This window comes from Dendrobates tinctorius, unplaced genomic scaffold (genome assembly GCF_039654945.1).
Source record: "Dendrobates tinctorius isolate UK_male_01 unplaced genomic scaffold, ASM3965494v1 ptg000044l, whole genome shotgun sequence".
NCBI classification, from domain to species: Eukaryota; Metazoa; Chordata; class Amphibia; order Anura; family Dendrobatidae; genus Dendrobates; species Dendrobates tinctorius.
In genome coordinates, this window is record NW_027361712.1 from 23,675,375 (window position 1) to 23,686,316 (window position 10,942).

The 10,942-nt window shown below is 38.2% G+C and overlaps 1 long non-coding RNA gene across 1 annotated transcript; it reads right to left on the reverse strand.

Annotated features, from left to right (window-relative positions):
- Positions 1-4,677: 4,677 nt before the first annotated feature.
- LOC141089151 (uncharacterized) lies at positions 4,678-7,461 on the reverse strand. The gene is made up of 2 exons (XR_012232192.1): positions 7,347-7,461; positions 4,678-4,859 (listed from the first exon to the last, which is right to left on the reverse strand). It is a non-coding gene; the product is annotated as an uncharacterized lncRNA (long non-coding RNA).
- Between the last annotated feature and the right edge of the window lie 3,481 nt (positions 7,462-10,942).

Below are 10,942 nucleotides of genomic sequence, written 5' to 3' on the forward strand. Positions count from 1 at the left end.
GCAGTATTGATTTGGGGAATATGTCCCACTGTCTCTGGATGTCAATATTGTGTCCCAACTTTCACTCTGTGTCTGTGATGTCTTGTCTTCTAGCTGTGTAGTGAGCACCGCGCATGATATTGAGTCAAACTCCTTGTTCAGTATTTGTCTCTTAGCTCACTTTACTTGAAATGCGATCTACTTTGGGACTCAAATACCCAAATCCATGTATTGGAGTCAGCAGCTGTAGCAATGAGCCGCAAGCTCCACTTCCAAGTGCAAGAGAATTGTCATCTTCATTACAGGCACATTGTGCAGTACTAGTAGATAGTGCTACTTCTCTATGAACACTACCAATGCATTGCTATATACCTGTATTCTAGAGGTAATATACTGTAAATGTCACATTTTTTTCTTCCCAAAATTACTAAAATAAACTATGAAGAACAATTACAATGATGACATTTTCCATTCACTTTTTAACCCCTTATCACCCAAGGGTGGTTTGCACGTTCATGACCGGGCCAATTTTTACAATTCTGACCACTGTCCCTTTATTAGGTAATAACTCTGAAACGCTTCCATGGATCCTGGTGATTCTGACATTGTTTTCTCGTGACATATTGTACTTCATGTTAGTGGTAAAATTTTATTCAAAAAACTTGCGTTTATTTGTGAAAAAAATGGAAATTTGGTGAAAATTTTGAACATTTCGCAATTTTCAAACTTTGAATTTTTATGCCCTTAAATCACAGAGATATGACACAAAAAACTTAATAACTAACATTTCACATATGTTTACTTTACATCAGCACAATTTTGGAACCAAAATTTTTTTTTGTTTGGAAGTTATAAGGGTTAAAAGTTGACCAGCGATTTCTCATTTTTGCAACACTATTTTATTTTTACAGACCACATCACATTTGAAGTCACTTTGAAGAGTCTATATGATAGAAAATACCCAAAAGTGACACCATTCTAAAAACTGAACCCCTCAAGGTGCTCAGAACCATATTCAAGGAGTTTATTAACCGTTCAGGTGCTTCACGGGAATTTTTTGAATGTTTAAAAAAAATGAACGTTTAACTTTTTTTCACAAAAAAATTACTTCAGGTCCAATTTTTTTATTTTACCAAGGGTAACAGGAGAAATTGGACTGTAAAAGTTATTGTGCAATTTCTCCTGAGTACGCTGATACCTGATATGTGGGGGGAACCACTGTTTCGGCGCATGGCAGAGCTCAGAAGGGAAGGAGCGCCGTTTGACTTTTTCAATGCAAAATTGGCTGGAATTCAGATCGGACGCCATGTCACGTTTGGAGAGCCCCTGATGAACCTAGGCAGTGGAAACCCCCCACAAGTAACCCCATTTTGGAAACTAGACCCCCAAGGAACTTACCTAGATATGTGGTGAGAACTTCGAACCCACAAGGGCTTCACAGCCGTACAATTAAAAAATGATCTTTTCACCCCCAATTTTTATTTTCCCAAGGGTAACAGGACCCTAAAAGTTATTGTGCAATTTGTCCTGAGTACGCTGATACCCCATATGTGGGTGTAAACGACTATTTGGGTTCATGGCAGAGCTCGGAAGGGAAGCAGCACCATTTGACTTTTTTGTCTGGAATTGAGATCGGACATCATGTCGCGTTTGGAAAGCCCCTGATGTACCAAAACAGTGGAAACCCCCCACAAATGACACCATTTTGGAAACTAGACCCCCCAAGGAACTTATCTAAATGTGTGGTGAGAACTTTGAACCCCCAAGGGCTTCACAGAAGTTTATAATGCCCGGGTGTGAAAATAAAAAAATCATTTTTTCCACAAACATGATCTTTTAGTCCCCAATTTTTTATGTTCCCAAGAGTATCAGGAGAAATTGGACCCCAAAAGTTGTTGTCCAATTTGTCCTGAGTACGCTGATACCCCATATGTGGGAGAAAACTACTGTATGGGCACACGTCGGGGCTCGGAAGGGAAGTAGTGACGTTTTGGAATGCAGACTGTGATGGAATGGTCTGCGGGTGTCATGTCGCGTTTGGAGAGCCTATGATGTGCCTAAATTGTTGAAACTCCCCACAAGTGACCCCATTTTGGAAACTAGGCCCCTAAGGAACTTATCTAGATGTGTGGTGAGCACTTTGAACCCCCAAGTGCTTCACAGAAGTTTATAACGCCCGGGCGTGAAAATAAAGAAATCATATTTTTTCCCACAAAAATGATATTTTTGCCCCCAATTTTTTATTTTCCTAAGGGTAACTGGAGAAATTGGACCCCAAAAGTTGTTTTGCAATTTGTCAATGCAGAATTGGCAGGAATTGAGATCAGACGCCATGTTGCATTTGGAGAGCCCCTTATGTGCCCAAACAGTGGAAACCCCCCAATTATAACTCCAACACTAACCCCAACACACCTCTAGCCCTAATCTCAGCCCTTACCCTAGCCCTAATTCTAACCCTAGCCCTACCCCTAATGGGAAAATGGAAATAAATACATTTTTTAAATGTTATTATTTTTCCCTAACTAAGGGGGTGATAACGGGGGGGTTTGATTTACTATTTTTTACTATTTTACTAGTTTTTATTTTTGGCAACTGTCACACGCTAAAAGACGCTTTTTATTGTAAAAATAGTTTATGCATCACCACATTTTGAGAGCTATAATTTTTCCGTATTTTGACCCACCGAGTCATGTGAGGTCTTATTTTTTGCGGAACGAGTTGAAGTTTTTATTGGTACCATTTTCGGGCACGTGACATTTTTTGATCGCTTTTTATTCTGATTTTTTGGACGCAGAATGAACAAAAACCATCATTTCAAGAAATTCTTTTGGGGGGTGCATTTACACCGTTCGGCATGCGGTAAAATTGATAAGGCAGTTTTATTCTTCGGGTCAGTACGGTTACAGCGATACCTCATTTATGTCTTTTTTTAATGTTTTGGCGCTTTTATGCAATGAAAACAATGTTATATAAAAAATAATTATTTTTGCATCGCTTTATTCTGCGAGCTATAACTTTTTTATTTTTTGCTGATGATACTGTGCGGTAGCTCGTTTTTTGCGGGACAAGATGACGTTTTCAGCGGTTTCATGGTTATTTATATCCGTCTTTTTGATCGCGCGTTATTGCACTTTTTGTCCGGCGGTATGATAATAAAGCATTATTTTTTGCTTTGTTTTTTATTTTTATTTTTTAAGGGCTTCGCTAAGGGGGTTAACTAATGGGACAGTTTTATAGGGCGGGTCGCTACGGACGCGACGATACCAAATATGTGTACTTTTATTGTTTTTTTTTTATTATTTCCAAAAAATGAATTTATTAGGGAATTTTTTTTTTTTTTAATTTATTTAGCGATTTTTTATAAATTTTTACCCTTTTTTTTTCTTTAACTTATTACAATGTCCCAGGGGGGCCATAACTGTCATGTGACAGATCGCTGATCTGTCACATCACAGATCACTGTGACAGATCAGCGATCTGTCACAGGCAGTGCTGCAGGCTTCCTCGTGCCTGCACTTTGCAGGCACTGAGGAAGCTGGCTCCCTGCAGGCCCCCAAAGGTCCCCGCCGCCATTTTGGATCTGGGGACCTGCAGGGAAGGAGACCCCCGCAGCAGCGCTGCTTTGGGGGTCGCAGGGAAGCACGGAGGGAGCCCCCTCCCTGCCGATGCTTCCCTAAACCCCCGGTACACTGCGATCGTGTTTGATCGCAGTGTGCCGGGGTTAACGTGTTGAGGGCAGTCTGTGACCGCCCCTGACACATAGTGCCGGGTGTCAGCTGTGATACTCAGCTGACACCTGGCCGCGATCAGCGGCACTCACGATGTGAGCGCCGCTGATCGCTATGACGTACTATCCCGTTCCTGGGAATTAAGCCCCAGGGCACATGGACGGGATGGTACGTCATATGGCAGAAAGAGGTTAAAAAACAAATATTACAGATCAGAAATTAACACAGAAAATCAGCAAATAACACAGATATATTAGTTGTCCCTGTAACCGTAACAACCCGTGCAATATAGTGAACTGATCTACATTAATCAGTAAATGTAGTGAAAAAAACGGCATGATTAATTTTTTTTCTCCATTAAACCCATAAATATGTAATAACACTGAGGTCAAGAGTTTTTTAAAGACTCTCCATAGAAACCTATAGTGAAAAAATGCATAAAAAATGCGCAGTTTAACAGCGTCTTCAGATGCATAGTGTGCGTGTGTTTTTCATGAAATCACATCTGCTTTTCTTGAACAGTCACACAGCAGATTTTCTTCACGAAAATGTGTAATATTTACCTTACATGTGAACACAACCTTACAGATGTAAAAAATTGCAGTTAAGAAAATCTATAGTTCAACTCGTAGAAAAAAGCAAGATTTCATATAGTAAAGCTTACGTAAAAACAAAAAAGTTATGACTATCAATCAATCAACGAATGAATGGCCAACATATAAATCCAACTCCCTCACTGCCCCATGCCCACTCTGACATCTCCTGTCAAGGTAGAAAAAATTATTAAATAGTTGTATGGTGAAGGGTGTGACTATAAATTTAGCCGTTGCACACGTACCGTGCTTCATAGTTTGTCGTCTGTGAAATTGGGAAGTATGGTAACACCCTGTATTTTTCTACTAGTAGTAGAATAGAATGTAGACCTTTGTGAGGAACATAATGGTTTACATATACTCAAGTACACTCGGTATATTAGAGAAATATATGTTTATTAAAGAAATCTTTAAACACATCTATTACAGTTATGACATTATGATTTCTGTGAAAAAAATGCATCTTCTCAACTTTTTGACACATGGAGACATGTCCTGCTTGATATGCAGCGGGTCCTAAGTATGTCGTACACAGGAGGGAAAGTTGGACTCACTTTACCTGTGAAGATAACCGCAGACTTACATCAGTATGGGACAAGTATGCAGTGCTGTGCTGGTCATAATATATGTATTTTATGGCAGAAGCAAAATCACTGGCGCGTGTCCGTGGAAACACTCAAAGCAAGGTCTCAGGCCGCTCCTTGAGCTAATTTTATCCTCTGTACCTAGTTATAATTAAAGTATTAAAACAGTGGTAAAATAATCTTTAATGTTCTGCTACTATTTCTTGTTGGAGTTTGTGGATATAAAGTATCCCCAACAAGTCACTTAATCTGCATATTTGGCCTTAATTACGTAGAAGTATCTTCGTTAGTGTCAATGCATAAATAATTTTCATAGATGCACGTCTTCACACATCCGCCATCCATGGTCCACAATGTAAGGACTAGTTACGGATCTCCTGACTGGAAGTTAACAGCTTTTTAGGCATAGATGAAGCTGTTGAGTTCTGTACAGGAAACCCACCGCTGGTCCATATATCATAGTCGCTACTTGAAGATTGAAGATTGGAACACTCTAGAACTGGATAGCGTACAATTTGAGAAAAATTTAAGGAAGTTTTACAGGCTTTCACAGCACCAGTCATCTTTATGGGTTGTGTCTTGTTTAGCAGCTTATTCTTTTTAAGTAAGTAGAGCTAATCTGATGTGTTATGCAATCACATACAACCTAGTGACATGTTCTTCAGTTAAAAGCATACATTTATTGAAAAAATAGAAGCAAAAAAGTTAGACATATTTTTCAATTTGGAATTTGTTACTTTTTTAATAAATGTATGCATTTAACTGAAAATCATCACAGGATTTTTTTTTCAAATTTCTATATTGCTCCGTGTGGTACTACAAGCATTCGTGATTCGGATCTCCTGCTGGGTGAGCCGACTTTTCAATTTTTTGCTTCTACTGACATGAGTGTCTCTGTTTCTAGAAAAAAAGCAGACTTTATTTCTAATCCTGTCCAGCCTCATTAGGGTACATTAAAAGTCAGTCTCTAACCACTACACATAAACAGGAATTGACTTTAATGCGCTAAAATGTGATAGACGTGAGCTATACAGTTATTTTCTGCATTTATTCTAATAGATAAAATGCTTTAATTTGGGTGTGATCTGTCCATTGTAAGGTGCTTAGAGGAAAACATTAGCATGGATCAGGGAAGGTAAAATATTAAATACTAATATTAACACAAAACATCTTGGCATAATAAGTTTCAACATTACTTATGATAGCTGGTGTTCAAAATCTAGTCTAGTGTACTATGCTTGAGAAGGGACCCTGGTATTGGTTGCGTATGCAGGAAGAATAAAGAGCTATTGAAATTTATGATATATCTGATAAGGCTGTTTGGCCTTTATTGTGATTATTTGTGTTGATCACATATAATAAGATACTCACACATTGCAGATTTTTTTGCAAAAATTTCTGTGACTGAAAATGGGTGCTATACTGGTGAATGTGGTTTGCTCTGCAGTATATACATGGATTTTTGTAAGCTTCTTTATAATAATAATAATAATACATTTTATTTCTATAGCGCCGACATATTCCGCAGCGCTTTACATTTCAGAGGGGATTTCTACAGACAATAGACATTACAGCATAACAATAATCACATGGATCATAACAGATACCAAGAGGAGTGAGGGCCCTGCTCGCAAGCTTACAATCTATGAGGAAAGAGGTAGACATGAAAGGTGGGTGGTAACAGTTGACCTGATTGTTTGGACCAGCCATAATGTTAAGTGTGTAATGGTACGGACACAGAGGGCTAATGGATGCATAAAGGATGTGGGAACATGATGCGGGGAACCTGGTTATGGTAAAACTTTTGGCTGTGCCACACAGGGATAGATTAGGTTAATGTGTTGAGGCAGTAGGCCAGTCTGAATAAATGCGTTTTCAGGGCACACTTAAAATTGTGGGGATTGGGGACTAATCGTATTGACCTGGGAAGTGCATTCCAAAGAATTGGCGCAGCACGTGTATAGTCTTGAAGACGGGAGTGGGAGGTTCTGATTATTGAGGATGCTAACCTCAGGTCAACAGCAGAACGGAGGGCCATTGTCCCATTCACATGGGACAATTTCTGTAATGTCTGGGTCAAATCTGACCAGCATCAACACAGAATAGGTCTCCACCAACTGTATCTGAGCCATCAGAAGATAACAATTGCCCTACTATTCCATTATTTGCAAATGTTTGCAATTAATTGTAATATATTAATGTACATGTAAACGAAAAACTATTCTGAAAAGATAACTCACATAACTGAGTTGTAGCATTCCTAGTGATGTTGAGAATGTGGTCTGTCTGCTAGTTTAATTTTTATGCTTTAATTTTTTGAGAAAACCTTTTTAATTTGACGTTACACTGGATCATTCTGAGTCTGAAGCAGGGATTACGACATTTACTCTTATACCAGTTATATGTGATGTTCTTACAGAGAAGGATGGATATTACAGCTTTGATAGACAGTGGTTTGTTACCTTGAATAAAGTTACGGTGACGCTATAGACCAGACTCAAGACAAACAAGGACATGAATGTTGTTGAGATCTCCCATGGATTCTCTATATCCTCGTCTTCTTCTTCACCTGCAGTGACTTTGATTCCTATATTTTCACAGCCGCCTAAATAAAGAACACATTTATTAACTAATGACCAAATATTCCCAGGATATACTCATTAAACTAAATTCACAGTGATCTGTAACCTACTATATCTATGACTTGACTATTTTCAAGATACCCCTGGATGAAGCATTTCATTGTGAAACGCGCGTTGGGTGTGGTGGGTTCCTGGACTCCTATTATGCTTGTAACGGTACCTTTACATATTGGTGTCTTTTTTGTCTGGTATCCTTTGTGATAGGTCTACAAATGACTATTGTATTAACACCATCTATTGCCATCATATTAATATGCATAATATAGTGTTTTATCATGTTTATATGTGCCATCTCTTAGCCTAACTTTACATATATGGATGTGAGATGCAGCTGTAAGAATTTACTAGGATTTTTGTATAGGTTGATCCCATTATTACATTGACATCTTATAATTAAATCAATTGTATGTTATGGTATTCTTTGTATATATGAAACCACGTTTTCATTATATGGCTTAAACATCCGTCCATAATATATGTATGTACTATACTCTTACCCTGGCATATCCACCTTTCTTCTGTATTGCCCTGTTTTTACACTTTTATATGATTCTTTTGTTATCCTTGTTAATACATTATAAATAAAGATTTTTTTTTTATCCCTGTCTAAAGAGCCTCATCTCTTGAAGTGTTTGTTTTTAGTATACATTAAAAAAATAAATGTTTTTATTTTGTATTTGTGTATCGTATTCCATTAATTCCTCCTGTATAACATATGAAAGTCAATATGTTCTAGTGTTCTACAAAGCATAAAATATGGTGTTTTGTCTAAATTTCACTTCCCCTGAAAAACAGAAGTTACAAGATTAAGAAAGAACCGCACCTACATCCACAAACATGTGATGTGCACCTGCAGTTCGGTATTATTCATTGCTCCTGAGCTGTATGCAAAGATCTGACTCAGAAACGGAGCATCTCCACTTCGGAATACCGTAATTAGAAAATTACTAAATATAGTATAATAACATGATGCTATTGTTGTAGTCAGATCTATGACAAGTCCTCGGGTTTCCTTATCCTCAAGTGCTTGAAAATAAAGGGTGATTAGTAAGAAAGATAATTGGAAACGTCTTCGTATTTGTTTTAAGAAAGATAATTGGAAACGTCTTCGTATTTGTTTTATTAGTTTGATTGAGAGGTCAGTGTATTGGTGAAAACTTGGTGAAGAAAAGCAATTTAGGGAAAAAACTGCCATGGAATAAGTAACAATTTATGCTAATTGTAGTTAATGAAGATGAAGTGAATTTTGTCTTAGGACAGAAGTCAAGCACATATTATGACTAGTAAAGAATAATGTACTTAGAGGGATTTTCTCGTGCCGTACCTTTAGGAGAGCCCCGCTCCTCTGCCTCTCAGCTTCCTGGTTGATGGGTGGTATGTACCCGAAGACTGGCAATTCAGACCAGCAGCATGGTCGCGCTGCTGGTCCAAACTGTGAGTTCTCCCATGCTGCCAGCAGAGGTAGATTTGCCTCTGCCGCACGGGAAAAACACAGGGGCACTAAAGAGCCAGCGATCTGACCTGCTTATCACTGAAGCGCAAGCAGTCACCAAAGCATAGCACCTACTAGCAGCACGCGCTCTTTATCTAGGCCACGCTGTGGTTTCTGAGACAGCAGCGTGGTCGGTAACCTAGGCAGTGAGTTGTACACTATAAAATTAAAAATCCCTTCATTCTTCACAATGGAGAGGATTTTTTAATAAGAGGTTAAAAAGAGGTTTTACAATCACTTTGTAATTTTACTTATTTAAAAACTTGAGAAAACCCCTTTAAGGCAGATTAGTCCAATGGGGACAAAGCTGTCTAGTAAACTCGTTTTTGTTTTCATACATTATAATAAGGGCTCCAGCAGATGAACATTTTTGGGACTCACATCACATCTCAAGTATGATGTTAACTTGGACTGTGGGATATGCAGATGTATTTTACGTTGGGTCCCATATTTTTACATAGAGTTTTACTGAAAGAAGCCTTGAATTCAGTGTTTCAAGATACAGATGAATACAGTTCAGTGCATAATAATTTTTCTTATTGTGGACTGTCTTATGGGTCCAAGTATGACATTAATGCTCCCGTGAGATTGCTGGTTCTTAATATGTATTAACTTCCCAGCACTTTTTATAACCCCATGTCCTTAAGCTCATGATTCCTGCCACTTATGGTCCTTATGGTCCTCAGACAGGAGGTGGAGACAGGTTTCAATATTATCATGTTTTATATGTTATCAATATCTTGAAACTGATTTCTAACTAGTGCCAATCGTTTCTGTATTATCTTTTTCTTTTCTAACTAACATTTTTCAGCCTTTTCTAGCATTAAAAATGAAAAACATTTAAATAAAACTTAATGACAAACTTTCCTTGCCTTTTCTATAATCTACAATTATTGTTAAACGGCAAAAAACATCATTAAAAATTTGGTATACTATTTTGGCACCTTTATTTCTGTCCCTAATTTTCCAGTCTTTTGCTCTTCATTGCCTATGAACATGTGCTGCCCAATCACAGTAAGGGCACATGCATAGGACCGTGACTAGTGCATGGAGAATTCATGACAGTATATGACGGCACCATAGCTTTTTAGTCCTACAGCCTTCATGCACTGCCATATAAGCTCCCTTTGACTCCATCTGTATGGATATAGTCTGCCTTAGAATTAATATTTATGACACTGGATGGATTTTAGAGCTGATCTAGAGTCCTGGGCAGTGGCTGGTACATGTTTAATGCAGCTGTCCAGTTCAGCTCCATTCATTGTTAACAGCCACCATAGGTGATTGGTGGGGCTCGGGGTGTCGAAATCTCTATCGATCAGATATTGATGATATATCCAAAGGGTAGGTAATCAATATTAGATACCTGGACAACCGCTTGAGGAATGACTTCGACACTATCTCATTGATATTTCTATTAACATATATCAGAATGAACTGCAATGAAAATCTTAATTCACTCTTTAATCTGTAAACTGCAAGTATGGGATAAATAGTGGCTTTCTTCTCTAGACTCCGGGATTTATTCTAATAATGTACATAGAAATTGTGAGGGTTGAGTTTGGCCACCACTGGTGTTGACCTATGGTAGTTGTAATGTTTCCCGGTATATGCTTTGGTTATTTGTACAGCCCTCTTACTTATATGTAGTAAAGAGGAGCGGGGCAGGATTCAAGGTAAAAGCCTGGATGCCTAAATTTGCTATGTGTCTGTTTGTCACGTTAGTGTTTCATTCACAAGTCTGGGTCCTGTATAGGGAAATACTCACCTGAATAGTGTATGGGCTATGTTGGTTGTTTTTTATAGGGTGTGAGGGAGGTCTTGTTTTTTTGTGGGAATGTTTAGCAGTGCTAAAACTGTTTATAATAAACCTTTTGTCAGATCCAAGTTGGAGCCCTTTGGGGTATTTAGAAGTCATTAAATG